This window comes from Gymnogyps californianus, chromosome 2 (genome assembly GCF_018139145.2).
Source record: "Gymnogyps californianus isolate 813 chromosome 2, ASM1813914v2, whole genome shotgun sequence".
Lineage (NCBI taxonomy): Eukaryota > Metazoa > Chordata > Aves > Accipitriformes > Cathartidae > Gymnogyps > Gymnogyps californianus.
This window is the reverse complement of record NC_059472.1, coordinates 64,879,203-64,895,633: the sequence shown is the minus strand read 5'-3', so window position 1 is coordinate 64,895,633 and position 16,431 is coordinate 64,879,203. Positions and strand designations below refer to the sequence as shown.

Here is a 16,431-nt window from a genome sequence, read left to right as displayed (position 1 = left end):
AGAGCAAATGCCGACATTATGCAAGATAGCAGATGAGAAATGATTCAATAATGGTTACAAGCATTCATACAAGGGGGAAGAAAACCCCCAGATTCCCACTTAATAGTATTGATTCTACATTTGAAAAATGAACTGCAGCTTATTGCATCCAAGTCAGATACAGGGAGAGGTACAACAGGGAGGTTTTTGCTATGTGCTTAGACAACAAAGTAATACAGGAAGGATTAAAGGACTTCTCAGGTGAAGTCATCCTCTATTTAATACTTGTTGAGAAAGCACTGGCATCTTGTAGTGTTGGTTGAATATATTTTGGAGGGTTAAGAATATTTCTGCCACTGTATGAGTGATTGTTAAAAAGATCAAAGCTCCAGTCTTCTATTGGCATCCTCTCATACAATTCTTTGAAAGGGAGTGTGCTTTTTATTTTACTGTGTCATAATTTCTAGGGTTTTGCGTTTGGGTTTTTTTTTTGGTGTGTGATAGTATATCACCTCTAGAACAATGCACAAATTAGTTATTCAGACAAAAACTGTAAAATCTGGATGAGCTAATTATAGATTTCTAAATTTGCACTCCTGTGTCCTGGCATTAAGTATTCCCTTACTCAGAAGAGCTGAGTACTTAGAAATCCCATTGCAGTCAATGGGAATTGCAGTAATAAGCACTTTGAAAAGCAAGCTCTCCTTGTTAAGCACTCAAACATGATGGTTTATAGAGATACCTGAGCCTTGAAAAGTGTTTGCCTAAATTAGTAACCTAGTTAATAATCTCCAGAGCCAATTAACTGTTTGAAAAAGGTTTGAAAAATACTTGCACATCATTTGGGAAATTTCAGGTTTAATTTTACATAATTTTAAATATTGCGGGGTTTTTTGGTTGGAACAGATGAGTAGAATTTGATCAAGTGTTTTAAGTATTACCTTTTTGGAAGAAATTTTGAAGTTTCACACCGAAATCTCTGATTTAACTTTTTGTTAAATCTACTGTGACGTGATTCTACTCACACTTAATAGATATGAGTAGCTTTGAAAATATGAGTAGCCCCACTGGACTTAATCAGATTATTTATGTGTGTGAAGTTACTCGATTGCGTAAGTGTTTGCAGAATTGGGGCTTGTGTAAAGTTTTGGTTAATGACTTAAGTTTCTTTTTGTTCTATTCTTAATAACTTTTTTTTTTAAGATGTCTGAAAAGCCTGTATTTGCAGCACAGCCCACCCTGTGCATTTGGTTTCAGAAAGGAAAATCATTTTAGGCCAACTTTTGTTCGTGTAGAAGGAAAAAAAGTAATGTGGAAATAGAATGGATTTTGGCTTTATGCATGTTTTGTCAGTGATACAATGGATTAATTCATAAACCTTTACTAAGATGTATTTTGATATTTTTCCTCTCATTGTAAAGTGTAGGTGCAAGTTTTCCTGGAGAATAACAACACAAAAGCCTTAATTTAGAGTTATAATTATGAAATGCTGACTTTACCATTCGGAGCAGTTTAATGGTTTTATGTGGAATGAGGAGACAGATGAGGCTTTCTCTAATGCAGGCTACTTTAGGACACTGTAATTTACATGCAGCAGATATTTTTATTCAGGCAGTATACAACAAAACGTGAAAATGCTAAGACTACATCTTTTAGGAAAGTATATTTATAAAACAGCAGTTTTAAATACATCCTGTAATACTGCCATACAGTTTGGACAAGCTGTGAGGCTCAGAACATCATAGATTTCCTCAGACAATATAAAATACGTCTTGTTTTTAAATTTTAAACAGGATTCACTATGTGTCCTTTTACATAGCCATTCTGGGTAATACCTGGAAGTTTAATGGTTTCAGACACTTTTTGGCTTGCTCTGCAGACAAAATAGGGCATTTTCAAAGTAGCAATTAAAGCATACTGAACCCCCGTGCACTAAAGGGTAGACCAGAAAGTACTTCCTTCAAAAACTCACTCTGTAACCTCTCTCCCTCACTCCCTCTATCTTTTTTTCCCCTTTTATTTTTTCTCTCCTCCTCTGTGCAAGAGATTCGGCCTCCCCCCCCCCTTCTGGGTATGCATTCTTGAGTACTTATCACTAAATTATCTGATTAACCCTTATACAAAAAAGCAAATGAGGAGACTTGCAAAAAGCACAGCTGAAGTTTTCAAAGGAACCTCCAAAATAAGATGCCGAAGTCTCTTTGGCTACTTTGAAAATTTCAATTTACTCCTCTGTCTGTGTCTGTCTATTTAACTGCTGCATGTCTGTGCACATGCAAGTATATAAAATTTACTGTATTGTAAAACTGGCTTAACATCTCTTTCAAGTTAAGTGTAGGCATTGAGGAAAAGTTGCTTTAGGCTCAGGTTATTTTACCAATATTCAACACTGAACTTACATTCAAAACCAATACTGCCTGTGACAGTGTGTGGAGTTGGAGCGATGCTTGAGTGAAAAGAGATGTCGTCATGTGGCTGGGTGCAAGAATGAGCTGACCTCTCACAGACATTTCATCTGTGAAACTCACTATACCAAGGTATCGAAGTAAAACATTACAGCTCAGGCTAACTAACGGACAGGTTATGACATACGGTTTATGGCATGAGAGCGCTGCTCAAAGCATGAAGTCAAGAAGACACCTTTTTGAACAAGGATGCTGTTGCCTACCTCAGAATTACTTTGCACCTTCTAAAGTTGGGGGCATTGGTCTTGTCTCTTATGGCTGTTCTTATGATGAACTGATGGCGCTGGTTATAGAAAAAGGTTTTTTTTTTTTTTCTATGAATCACTGCTATAGTGGCTCAAATTTTAAGGAAATGTCCTCATGATTGTGCATGCTCTGTTATCATGGTACCAAATATGAACAGTGTACATCATAAAATGACTTTTTACTCCAATAAAATAGATTTTTAAAAACCTACTGCAGCAGTTAAGCCACAGTGCTTGCAATGTCACTGAAACTGCACTAGCTTGTATGACAATGAGTGGTGACCTGGTGGCACTTGCACTTGATTATCTTCAGAAATTTTTTGTACAAGAGACTCCAGTTCATCTTAGAAACAAACACTGTAATATTAGGAAAGCAACATACTACTTTGCTCTGCAATTTATGTCTGGTGCTTCATGGAAGAATAGCTTTATTAAACCAGCCACTGCTTGCAGATCTTCTCCAGCAAGACCAAATCTGAGGCTTTTTTTTAAATGTTTGTTTGGTTTTTTTTCCCCTCAATGATGAGACAAACAGAAGCAGGCAGACTTGCTGCATGTTGCTTCTCCATTCATGGAAAAGATGAATTCAGAACTATCAAGCCAGTTTCCTGTTTAAATTGCTGTGTTTTTTTGTTGCCCAGAACTGGAATTCAGATGAAGCAAGAACCAACTATTTCTCTTTGACCTTGACACGTGTTTGCTTTTCTTGGCCAGCTGAAAAAATGTTAGAACAAACTTCATGGCAAGACACTAAGAGAATAATTAAAACCTTACATGTAGTTTTTCAGTTGTTGGTGGTTGCATTTCTTTAGATAAGTGATTCAAATAATTATAAATAAAAATAATCGTTACACTCCCAGGGAATCTTCCTGTGGGTGCTGGAATTGATGGGTGAAGAACTGTGATTTTGTGCATGTTTGATGATTGATCATTGTGGAGACTCTCCCTGGAAAGATTTTATTGTGCTGAGTGAATGAGACCAACTTTTGGCTTCAGCCTTTGTTCTGTAAGATACTTTAAATGAGGAGCGCCTTCAGTGCTCGGCAGCTGCGTTTCTTCCTTTAGGGCTTTCACCAGTGAAGAACAAGAACAATAACATGGAGATAACTTAATTAAAAAATGCATAGATGTTGTTTCACTTATTTGCTCAATAGGCCGGAGACATGGGAATATGAACCAGTGAAGCAATAAGCATTCATGTAATAAAGAAGCATTTACAAATGAAATGGCTTTTAAATTCAGTGTTTCTGCACTGTGCTGAAGATATGTTGTGGTTTTATGCCTTGGAGTTTAGTATGTTTGTGTCAAAGGGCTATCGGAGTAGTTTAAATATTTTTGGGTTGCAAATCCCTTATAAGGAAATGTAAGGTGATACAAGCTGTTCATTCAATTGCGCTTTCCAGTTATTTAATGTATACAGAAAATAGTTCACTTCAGCTTTGTGAAAAATATCAGTCTAATAATATCGGTATGAAATGTGAGTCTTTTCTCAAAGCCCCACACTGTGCCGTTAAAACTAAGCTGGACTATAAATCATTGTTTTTGCAGTACGAGTAGTTATAATGTAGTATCTCACAGCCTAGCAACAGCTCCGTATCGGTGTAGCTCACTGCCTTGATTGGCTGCTACGGCACAGGCGTGGCAGCAAAGGGTACAAAGTATTGCAAGCAAATCCCCGAATTTGCATGTGTTGTTTTCATTTACAATGTTAATGTAGGTGACAAACATTATTAACGTAGGGTAATTAAAGTGCGCATCTATAACTTTCTGACATCTCTGCAGTTTGTTTTGTTTTAGGTTGCAGGAAGCATTATGAACTCTGAAAAAGCTGTAAAGAGAGGTTAGTAGAAGTTACTGAAAACAATTTGAGATTTAAAGGGGAAAGCCTTTAAAATTATTGCTCTTTCTCTTATTCAGATATTTACATATATTTCATGGTTTCTGAACTACTTTTTCGAGGGCTTATGTAGATTCTGGGTTAGGAGAAATACTTTAAAATGACTGTTGGGATGAATGTTGATAATAGATGGGTCCGACTCTTTGTAATGATTTAAAGTTGTTATTCAGTTAAATTAGACCTTGCTGCACTGATACACATCTGGTCATTACTTTCTTTTGGCAGGATTTCCCTAACAGTTTGCCTTCATTAACAGCTACCAAGTGACTCTTAGAAAATAATTAAAATTTCATTTGATGGTATTTGTAATACGATGGCTGTATTGTTGCTGGAAAGTGAAATCAAATGCTTGTTAGCCGCAAAATCTCTACAGATGAGTTTCACTGTTTCAAACAGAGTAACTATTAGTCGTACAGTGAAAGCTGTGAAGGCTGGTGGGTGTGTGTGCAAATACACTGATAATGTCCTCTCTTTCTTCATAGTAGCATGCCATTCACTCAAGAAATCTAATGGTGTTTGGGTACTGAAGGCCCTTTAAATCTTACGACATCTTTTAAAATGTCATTGCTTTAGAAAACAAAATCCCTGCGGTTAATTAGGTATGTTTTTATCCTTGATTTCTGTTCCTTCCCTTCGGGTGCAAGACACTTGGCTTGAGTTAGTCACTCGAGTCCATTTGATGGAGGCATAAGGAGGATGTCTCTGAAGCTCCTTGTCGGCAGCCACGGCGGTGTCTGGTTTGCAGTAAGGAAGGTGTCCATGTTCCTCACAGTCTGTGCAGTGGGAAGTTGTGACACAGAAACAGAGAAGGTAGCAGAGTGGGAGGAGATATGTGTGTCTTTAGAGCCTTTTTTTTTCTTTTTTTCTTTTTTTTTTTTTTTTTTTTTTGTCCCAGGGAACCAGCACTATTTGCCTTCCCAGCCTGAAAGTTGTGTTGTCAGCTTTTCTGGAGACTGTTGACCTCTCGCATATGTTCATAAAAAGGCAGGGAAGGAAGTCGGCTTTACCTTGGCGAGGTGTGTTCCCACCGCTCTGCCGGAGATGCTGGCTGCGCACTGGGCGGCTGCAGCGCCGGCTGTTTTGCAACTCGCCGTGAAAGATAAGGCTTGCCCTGAAATTCTGTGGTCACATAAAAGCGACTCCCCATTCTTCAGCTGGAGGAGGCTGGGCTGTAACATCTGAACGCGAGGAGGCCTTCAGCCTTTTCTTGTACAGCAGCAGATGGCTTGAGATTTGTTATTAATAGTCATGGGAACATAAGAGGGTCTGAACTGGGTCAGGCTGAAGGTTCGTGTGCTCCAGCATCCTCCCTCTGACAGCACTTGGTGGCGGCTGCTTGGGGAAGGAGCAAGAGAAGTGGGACAAGCCTTTGGTGGTAACTCCTCCTGGGGTACTCTCCCAGTTTGACCAGTTCACAGCTCAGTGACTTCCTAAGCTAGAGGTCATGTCTCTGTCTTTTTGGTTTCCTATCCCTGGATGGGCTTTTCTTTCATGAGTTTGTCCATATGCAAATGTTGAGCCTCATTTGAATCAGTTAGGTAGCAATGAGGCGCTGGGCAAATTGGGAACTTTCTTACAATTTTGTGTGCCTTGATTTCCAGCTGATCTACACCTTGTAGGCTCAGGCAGGGTTTAAAAAGCAGTCTGGTGCAAAAGGAAATAATTCCAAATGTTTAAGGAAGATAAATGGCAGCCTTTCACTTAAAAACGAAAACTGAAGGGCTGGTGTCTCCCTTCTCGTGCGGGTGTAAGTGTGCAGTGAGTCCACTAAAGTCGGTGCGGTAAGTCGGGATGGATGCCTGTCTGACTCAGGTTAGTATTTGACTCACAGTTTGTAACCAAAAAAGCCTTGAGTGTGCCTCAGCCTCCTGTGAGCCAGCAGTCTCTCCGCTAGTCCTGAGATGGGAGATCCTCATGAAATAAAAGAGCTATATAAAACTGCTGTAATGGGTTTCCCAAGGAGCAGTTGTCTCGTGCAAGAGGTACCATGTTGCCCCATGGTGGAGCCCCATGGTGGCCAAACACTGCTTCAGAGGCTGGACCAGCCTCGGTTGGCCCAGTCATCTAGAAGGCACCATGAGGAAGCACCTAGGAGGAACATCGTCCTCACAAGTTTGAAGGTAATAATATGCTAGAGAATAAGATGGTGAAAACAGATGCTAATCTGGACCTTTATTTTCCAGCATTATTGGTGTGTCTCAGAGGGTTGGCCTGTTGACTTCTCTTTTACAGGATACCTAATAATTTGGGTCAAAACAACCCAGTCCTTTCCTCTCACTGATTTCGATGTTAGCAGGTGTTGCAGCTGCCTTTAGTTGTACCCAAGACAGACCTAGTTTTGCAAACAACAAACCCAGTGAGACACAGTGGGGTTTGTCTGCTCCCTCAGAGCTGTCTTGTCTTACAATAGTATTGTCGCCATCTATTCTACTTATATTCAGGGTTATGGTTTACTAGAAACATTCTGGCAGAAGATCAAGGTATTTTTAGTACCATTCAAGGTTTTGCAATGTTTGTGGCACGTTTGCACCACAAGGCTCCTGGCAGATGTAACAAAGGACTTATGTCCTGCAGGAGAAGTAGCTGGGGCCAAGGAGTATATGGCACTGGATGTCTGTCAGCGGGTACCTTGATTTTTTTTATGGTTATACAGGCTCATCAAATTAAGATGGTTTTTAACACTGTGTTTTATCTTCAGCGTTCTTAGTTTTGTTAAGTCTAGTTGAAAGCATTAAGGAAAATATTTATGAACCTAGATCTCAAATGTTATATACCTAAACCAAATATTATTTTTTTCCAAGCCAAATAAAATAGTTTGTTTTCTTTTGCCTAATTTTTTGATTACATGTAAATCCCATGGAGTAAGTGGAGGCTACGCATGCTCTGTACATCTGACCATCCACCGAATGAGTATGTGGAGGGATTATTCTGTCCCCCTGCATTAGATGTTTATAGGTAAGCTGCCATAGCCTTCGGAGGAGTGTTTTATGGGTGAAGCGGGGGAGGAAAGGAATACCACATCTGTTTGCTTCAGTTATGGTGTTCCCACTTCTTATGATTTTGTCAGTGGAGAAGATAGGGATCATTTCCTGAAGCCCCTGTTTCTGCAGTCCGGTGGTTGCAAAACAGAAGAGGTAAGCCTCTGAAAACAGAAAGTTCCTTGGCTTTGCGGTTGTTGGAAGAAGCTTGAGACATGACTGAGTGTACTGTAAAAGCTCAAAAGGCAAATAAGAGAATCCACAGCTAAGTTATGTTCAACAGCCTCTCCTAAGTCTTTGGATGTATCATGATATTTGAGTGCTTGACCCATGAGGTTTAGTGTTCTGAGTTGATAGTACTATAGTCATCATTTTTATTGTGCTTTCTGTGCAGGTTTTAACCATACCTGGTTTTGGATAGTGTTTTTAAGTAACACCTTGTCTTTATATGTTAATTGAATTAATCACGTGTGGGAAGTTGAGGAGGTACTTGAAAGCCTGTCAGTAGAGAAGTGCGATAGGAGGAGGAATGGTGCTTAGCATTTAGTAGTAAAGCTGTATTTTAAGAGTTGTGATGTTGAAAGGAGTTGTCCTACTTGATTACAAGCCTGATACATGGGTTTTATGAAAAAAGTTTCCTTATGTTTAGAAAACATATGATTATAGATAAGGTGCTGTACTTGTGACCCCATGCACAGTAGTAATAATGCTATGTGTGTTTTTCTTTCAAGAATGTGTTTTTTACTGTTAGTCAAGTTGAGGCTGGGATTTTTTTTTTATATGGCAAGTTTTTTCTTGTGAGGAAATCTTCTCTTCAGATTATAAACAGTGACTTTGATAAACGTACCCATTACCTAAGGACGTAAATACGGGTGTGCTTATCTAAACTTGTTTTTAAAAAAGTAAAATCCCAAATCCTCTAAAGTACTAGCAAACATTGTAGCTGACTATTGTAAACCTGCCAAAATTAGATTACACCTGCCTGAAAATGTGCTTTTAGTCAGGCATTTTCGATTAGTTTTGCTTGATATTTCTACTGAAATAAAAACCTCTTCAGCATAGATTGCTTCTTTTTATTTGTACGCTCTGTGTTTGGCGCAGCAAGTGGAGTAGCCATGGAGTACTAAAGATAATATATAGTTATAAATGGTTTGTTTTGATAGTAAGAAGTGTCAAGTAACTTCAGTGTGAGCAGTCGTTTATATACAGAGCAAGTGTAATGCTGTGCTGTTATATCATGATTATTTAGCACTCTCTACAGTGTAGAAGTATATTAAATAGGGAGTAGGTGAGTAATAAATGGGTGAGATGCAGAAAAGTGAAAGCGATAAAAAAGATGTGTAACGAAAAATAGGAGAATGGTCTTTATGTATGGGGCTAAGACAAACGGCGTTTGTGTGTTAGGAATAGCATCACAAAACGTCCCATAATGAACCAGCCATGCCGTAATCCATGCTTATTTGTTGTGTAACAGGTTTAAGGACTTAGCAGTGTGGCTCAAATTCTGCTCTCAGAGTTAGAGAGTCACAGTTACGTTGTGCTTCTCTGGTGGAAAATCTACTCGCTTCAGCATTGCCCTGAAGAGTAAAGGAGTATATTTCTATTTGCACAATGGTAGAATGTGTGATATAAAGCAGCAGGCATGTGCTGGAGGAAAGTGAGTTTGGAGAGCTTTTAAATCAGACTTATAGTCCCAGGTGTAGAAAGAGACTAACCCCTGTAAGAAGAATATCTCACTTAAGTGAAACTCACCACAAGGGATCTTAGACTTTAATTTGATGTTCCGCATAGCCAACTTTTTTCCAGTTGCTTGTGAATTGAAGAAATGGAGAGAGAAGTGTTTCCTTTGGTGGCATGTGGCACTTGAAATGTATTCGTTGTTATGTTTCTTGCTTGTTATCATTAATATCCTGTAAATGGATAAAATTGGCTGGAAACCTGTGTTTCAGAAAGGCAGAGAGACAAGAGGTTAGTGGCATGTGATTTATGCTTTGTTCGTTTCTTTACTATCTGATGGTCCTTTTGGCTCACTAAGAGATGAACTCTGAGTAGGCAGAAGAGGGGATTAGTTTGCTTTTGGGGCTCATGGGAGAGAATCTCGGTTTCTCAACTTCTGGCTGTGCCTCTGATGAAAAGAAGGACTTTGACTCTTTGATAAGGTGAAGCTTGACTTTATAATGATAATTTGCTCTTAGAAATTATTTGAAGTCGGAACATTTGGCACTCTCTAAAAGTATATAAAAGAGCACGTGTAAAAGATCTCAAGTCCCTGCCTTGAGGAATATACATACCAATTAGAACACAGCAATATGTACTACACATATTATGCATTAGGGGGAAAAAGCCCAAGAAAACTGAGTGATGGATTTAATTTTGGAAAATAATTTTGCGTCATATGTGGAAAATATGCTTTTAAGAATGAGTAAAAAAATAATGAAAAAACAGTTCTAAATACAGTGTTGAAACACAAGGTCGTAAGTGGGAAACCGATACAAAAGATGCATTAGGGAGAGTGAATCGTTGCCCACACAAAAGAGAGTAGGGTGGAACTGTGGAGATCCTTGAAGGAGAAGAATGGCACTTGAACCTAACAGACGAGGCATTTGACCTGGGTGTTGACATCCTTTGATTTTTGGGAGAGCGCTATGCTGTTAACAGCAGTTACTTGAATAGACCAGGGGGGGAACAAGTTACGAGCTTGGTGGCCAGAGATGACTCTCTAGTAACTGAAGATAGAAAAGCCTGAAGAATGGACATCATCTAGGGAAGAGGACAGAAGGGGCAAGGAGGAGGCACTTCAGCTCGTGCTGAAATGTCCTGGCAAACAAGGAGCCAATAAGCAGGGACCAAAGCCCTGCAAGCGAGGGAGAGCCCAAATGGAAGAATTAGTCACAAAGGGCCCAAACAGGTTTGAGAGAGAGGAGGCGGCGAAGGCGCTTCTGGAAGAAGCAGAAGCGTTGGGGAGAACTGAGAAAGCAGGGCTGAAGAGCGAGCAGACAGAAGGGGAGGAGCGGGGAAACGAAGTGGCCTTTAAACTGCGACCGCGGGATGGCGATGGCCAGGGAAAGGGCCCGAGCGCCTGGCAGCTGCCTGCAGGTGATCCAGAAGGGATCTGACAGGCAGCAGGCGGTGCGCGTGGGTAGCTGGGGCTTGGAGGCATGGTGGATGATGGAGGCAGGGTGGAGCCGGGTAGGAGAGTGGAAGTAAGGAGGTCAGCACTGCAGGAGTGGTGTGGCCGCGCGTGGGGTGGACAGGGACGTGCGCTGCGGCGGAAGATGAAGTGACACGTATATAGTAATGACGGCGTGTTGAGTTCTCTGTCGTGAGGAGCGTGTGAGAGGGGAGGGTGTTGGGTGCGTATATGGTACATAGCCACATCTCTTTGAAAGAAGTAAAGTCTAACTGTACAATTTGGTGATGCAAACAGATTTATGTTCTTGGTGTGTATAATTCATGTTTGTCTTACCCATTGATAGATCTGTCTTCCAAGTTGTAGTATATGGAAAAATAAACCGGCAATAGCCTGTGCAGCAGAGTTTTCTTCCTTGCAGGCTTGTTTGCTTGCTGTCCTATGAGTGATAATTTCAGGGGGGTCGTTTTGTTTTTAAGTAGTTGCTCAGCATTTGTGTGCTGAGGCTGTAGAAGAGTTTAAGTAGGGGGTGGGTTTTGTTCCTTTGCTTTTTTCCAGCTCTTAGCTCTGCCTTCCTGTTCCCAAGACCAGCAATGAGCTCAGGAATGATTTGTGGGATGGATGTCCATCCAGGCCCTTCTCTTTCATGGGGGATGTAACACAGAATAATTTTCTGCACTTGGGTAAATTTCTGTCTTTGGATTTCTGGGGAAACGACTTGTACGCTGTAGGTGAGGGATTGGCCCGAAGATTCAAAGTCTTTGGTTAAATGGCAAGGGGGGGGGGATATGTACATGTACCTGTTTATGTAAGGGAAGTGGAGTAGTTCTGAACAGAGTTGTCAGTGTTTATCTTGTGATATCCACAATGTCCTGACCTGCCAAAATCTGAAACATGCATTGTGCAGTAATGAGAGCAAAGTTAACAGTGTTGGTAAAATGTGCCTTGAAATCGTATTTATAAGCAGCGGATGGAATCTGTTTGTCTCTTTGCGTGATACATTGCAGTGATGTTCCACAGAGATAGTTCAGCACTTCATACCAAAATAAGCCGGACCAACTGACAGCTGAAAGATTTGATTTTGAGTTTAGTTTCTTTTCTCTTGACTGGGAGCTTTGAAATCCAGAAAAAGTCATCTTGTGCTTTGTATTCATTTGATATACAGGACTATTGCTTTCTTTCCTTTGTGTTTAAAAAAGTAAATAAAAGAGGAGAAAAGTAGTTACCGTACTGTGTAAGTCAACTCATGCTTAAAGGTAACGTCACTTTTGTTGTATTGACTATACCTGTTTGCTTTTCTATGCTGACAGTGATGGGCCAGTGCAAGATAGAGTATATTTCACAGCTGGATTTATCACATACATAGCGGAAGTAGCTTTTAATGATGAGAATGACAGAAAACTCTAAAATGAATTAATGGAGTAATGAAGCAACAGCAGACGTCTTGTCTTTAAAACTGCTGGTGAACTTAGAAACTTGTGAACCCCTCTTTTAAACTACTAGCAATCACCTATCCCGTTACCAAGTGTAAGATAAGCACATCATCACAAATTACGCTTCTGGATAAAGTGATCTTCAGGGGTACTGTGTACCTTAGTGAAAGAAAGTGCAATGAAGGTATTTCTGAGACACTGGCTATCCACAGATTGGCCTTCAGCACTGTCCTCTGCTGGTTTGGGGCTGGTGTCACTGAGCCAAAGCTGTGCACAGTTTAAGCAGTGCAGTGAGTCCTGAGTCTCAGCTGGTGCAGAGCGAGCTTCAGCTTAGCTGGTTTGGGATCTCTGAAGTGCAGAGCGTCTGTGCTTGGGCCTAGGCATAGTCTGCATGCTTGACATTCAGAAATGTTGCGGAGAATGGAAAAACTGCGATTGAAAGTCTTAATTACCTGCTTAAGTTCTTAAACGTTTAAGAAAGCTTCCTAAAATAGAGCTCCTCCATGTTGTTTTGTGCTTTGCAAAAGTTTCCGGTGAAATACTTATATACACACATATATATACATACATATATATAGATAGTAACCCAACAACTGAAAACGAGGTTTTGGTGGTATGTGTTTCATGAGTTTTGTGTTGCTTCTCAGTGCTAAACAGTGCTACCTCAGAAGGTAATGTTTAACAGAATGCTTTTATGGCTTATTGCATATCATTATCCCTCCTTGTATTTCAGGGCACAGTTCCTCTCCCTTTCCCCTCTGCCCTTTCTGTGTGTGTGTCGTGTGTCCCCCCCCTCCCCCCAATGCAATCTTTTTACTCTCTTAAAATGGGATTTTGAAAAGAGAGAAGGAAGTATAGCCCAAAAGCTTGTGTCAGTGCTTTGCCATTCCTTTATAATACTGGGGGGGTGGAGTAAGCAAATGACTTGCTGGTGTTACTTTAGAAATAATTTTTTATTATGGTAAGGCTTTAATAGTTAATCAAACAACAGTGCTGTAATTCTACATCTGTTAACAGGTTAACGCTTGGCAACACTTGTATTTATAAGGTAATGATTTTACTGTAGCAATTTGAGCAGTAGGATATATTAGGTATAAGAGAAGTGAATTTATTACCTTGAATTTCTTAATTCTCCACACAGCTTATTTCATAGCAACATACTGTAGAAATAATCTTTACCTTCCATTGACCTGCTGAACACATAGCTGTAGCTAGTAAATTTGCTTGGTATTAAACATAAAACTTTTTGCATTTGAGGTCTGCTATGGGCACGTCATTACAGCGCTGTATGTATGTACTAAAGCACTGAAGTTCATTCTTCACTGGTGTAATTGTTGGTTGTAACGCGGAGGAATTTGGGCACTTAGGACAATGTTGCTTCATGTAACTTTTGCTGGGGTAGGAAATCAACAATTCAAAATATTTACTTTTAATTATGCTCATGTTTTTCTTGCATTCAGGTCATGATTTACACAGCACAAAGGCATTCTGATTTTAGCTGGCGGTATAGCTTCTCATTTGATACAAATTGATCTCATGGCACTGTGTGCACTTACGGCAGCTGAGGATGTGGTATTTGTGTAGCTTGCATTGATGGGGCGGATGAAAGAGGCAGCAAGAAGGGGTGGGTGTATACGTGTGCGATGTACTACACTCCAGTATTTTATACCAGCTGATGATCCAGTCCTTATTCTTCTGCAGATAATGTAAAAATAATAAAACTAAGTATTTTCTTCTCATGACACTGCAAATAAAACCAGACATTTTTTCCCCTTTTTAAGATGCACATTGAGCAGAACATAACAGAGCATATTAGCAGGAAAATACCCTGCCCATACAGTTTGAAATCAGCCCCCACGCTGCAGATTTAAAATGGCCATGTTACAACTCCGTGTAAATTGGTTTGCAGTGGAAACCCTAACAAGATCATTAAATATAAAAGCACTGTTGGATGCTGGGAAAATACTGTGCTGCGCATGTATATGTGCATCTCCATAGACGTGCATGAATAGACAGCGTCAATGCCATCGATTTGAATAAGGAGGTAATATACAATATTGAGGTGACTTTGTTTGTATTTGTAATTGGCTTATTTTTGATTTGATACTATCAGAATTGTGGATGTTTCTTCAACTTTTCTTTTAATTTTTTGTGCTTGAGAATACTAAGACACTGAAGTAACTCACTTGGTGGGTGTGGCCAAATAGGAAAACATTATTGTTAAATTGAAGTAAAATGGAGGGCTTTTTTTTGTTTGTTTTTTTAAAGATTTTTTTGAACCTAAGATGATGCTTATATTCAGAATTAGCGATACTATTACAGCATGTCAAGATAAGAGCTTTTGACTTTTCAACATATATCATTAATGACCCTAGGAAAAAAAAAAAAATCACATCTGCACTAGTACGGTTCTTGGCTTTTCTAGGGCTGATCAATAATCACATTGTGTATTCATTCCCCCAGCCCCCCACCCCGCGAGGTCAACTTTAACTACTAGTCTTTATATTTCAGAAGAAGGACATAGACTGCCTTATGCATTAATAATATTGATCTCAGTGTTTCCTTTGGATCTAATTTACTGTTACCTATCAAAAAATCAGTAACTTTTTTTTTCTTTTTTTAAATTTAAATACTTTATCTGTAATTTTTCAGGAGAGCTTTTCTCCTCTTCTGCCTTCTGGTGCTGTGTTGAGAGGTCTAGGTAGGACTGGACTGAGGATGCTGAGGTTTGCTATGGTTTTGCTATTTAAGTGGATCCTCTCTTGATTGTATTGTAGCATGTGACAGTGACAGTGGGAGAACAACAATTTCAGGGCCTCGTGTCTGGATAGTAACATAGCTGCTGCAATAAAGTCTTGTTATGGTTGACCAGTCACATTTGGACAGTTATTTCTAATTAGAAGTTCTTACTTACGTTGTATTAGAAAATAGTTTGAAGCAAACTGGTAGGTACTTGGATGAAGTTAGTTCATTTTCTTCTCCTTGCCTTGAAAGATTAATGTTGCTTTTTTGTTTTGTCCTGCAGCCAGAATAAGTAGTCTTGAAAGAATCTTGCTTTTAAAATAAGCTTTTTTCATTTTTTTTATTTTGGAGTATCATGTAGTGGTCTCCAGCAACTGCTGTAAAATAAAGGGTTATTGTGGGTAGTTCTGTCAGCGTTAGACATCACCTCTAGTTTTAAGTCTTGTGGTGGCATTTTGTGATTTCTGCATTGTTGTTTTTTTCCATGAAAGTACTAGTGATACTGGTTCCCTTTTATTCATTTCTTCATATTAGAGGGGAAATGTAGTTTGTTCATAATGGATTATTGATTGGTCTGCGAATAGCAGAAGCCCCAAGGCCTTGTCATCAATGGTACTTACTCTCCCAATAGTGAATGCATCGCTTCATGCAGCTATTCGCAACCCCAGTCTGTAGAATATAAGCCCGTAATTGTTACTCTTGTGCAGCGCAGTTTTTAGGGAGAGGAACTCTTCATTGTCATTATGGGATTTTCCCCCTCAATTTGTTCAAAGAATAGTCCCTTTGTTTTGGTAGCAAGATAAAGCTTGTCCTGGATGTTAATGATATATTTCAATTCATTGCTTAGAATACTACAGTGTAACTAGTAAAGTACATTTCTTTGTCTCCCAGAAGACAAACACGCACAGTATACTAAAACACAAAATATGTACTGAGTGGGTGACAGCTCTGTGTTTCTCAACATACCCCATAGCAGCGCAAAAGCAAACTCCCCCCCCTTGCTCCTGAACTGCTTCTTGAGGAGCCACAAAAAAATCTGGGTTACAGAGGTTTTGCTGACTTTGTTTTGAGAGAGATCACCTTGCTGCAAATGCCTACCTCCAGCTTTTTCAGCATTAGTGTTTTTATCTTTATTTCAGTGTATTCTTTCCCCTGCTTAAGGGTGTGGCATCGGTTGAGAAAGGCCCGAGTCTGCTTTCGCAGCTCTGGCTGCCGCTCTGAAGCCTGCTGCAGAATGTCATTAGCTCATGGAGGGAGAAAGGCACAAAAACACGTGATGTATTTGGAGAAGCTCAAAATAATATCTCAGAGTTCAGACAGCAAACTTTTCAAATGGGAAGAGCTTCCCCAGCTGCAGGGGAAGGCTGGTTTAAAATAATTAAACAAAGAAGTATTGCAAAATGCTGCCGAAGGATTTTATAAAGCCTAAGCGGAAACAGACTAATAGAAATTCCTTGTTTGTTTTTCCAGGAGTTTTTTATTTTTCCTTTCCGGTTCTGTGTCAGTTTTGGCAGGCTTAAACAAACTTCAGGAGGTCTGTTGTCAAGATTACCGCTTTTAAT

The 16,431-nt window shown here is 39.8% G+C and overlaps 1 protein-coding gene across 2 annotated transcripts in view; it reads left to right on the top strand.

Moving 5' to 3' along the window:
• Positions 1–16,431, top strand: part of ZNF516 (zinc finger protein 516) — a 105,775-nt gene that overhangs the window by 22,566 nt on the left and 66,778 nt on the right. The gene's annotated exons all lie outside the window — the stretch shown is intronic.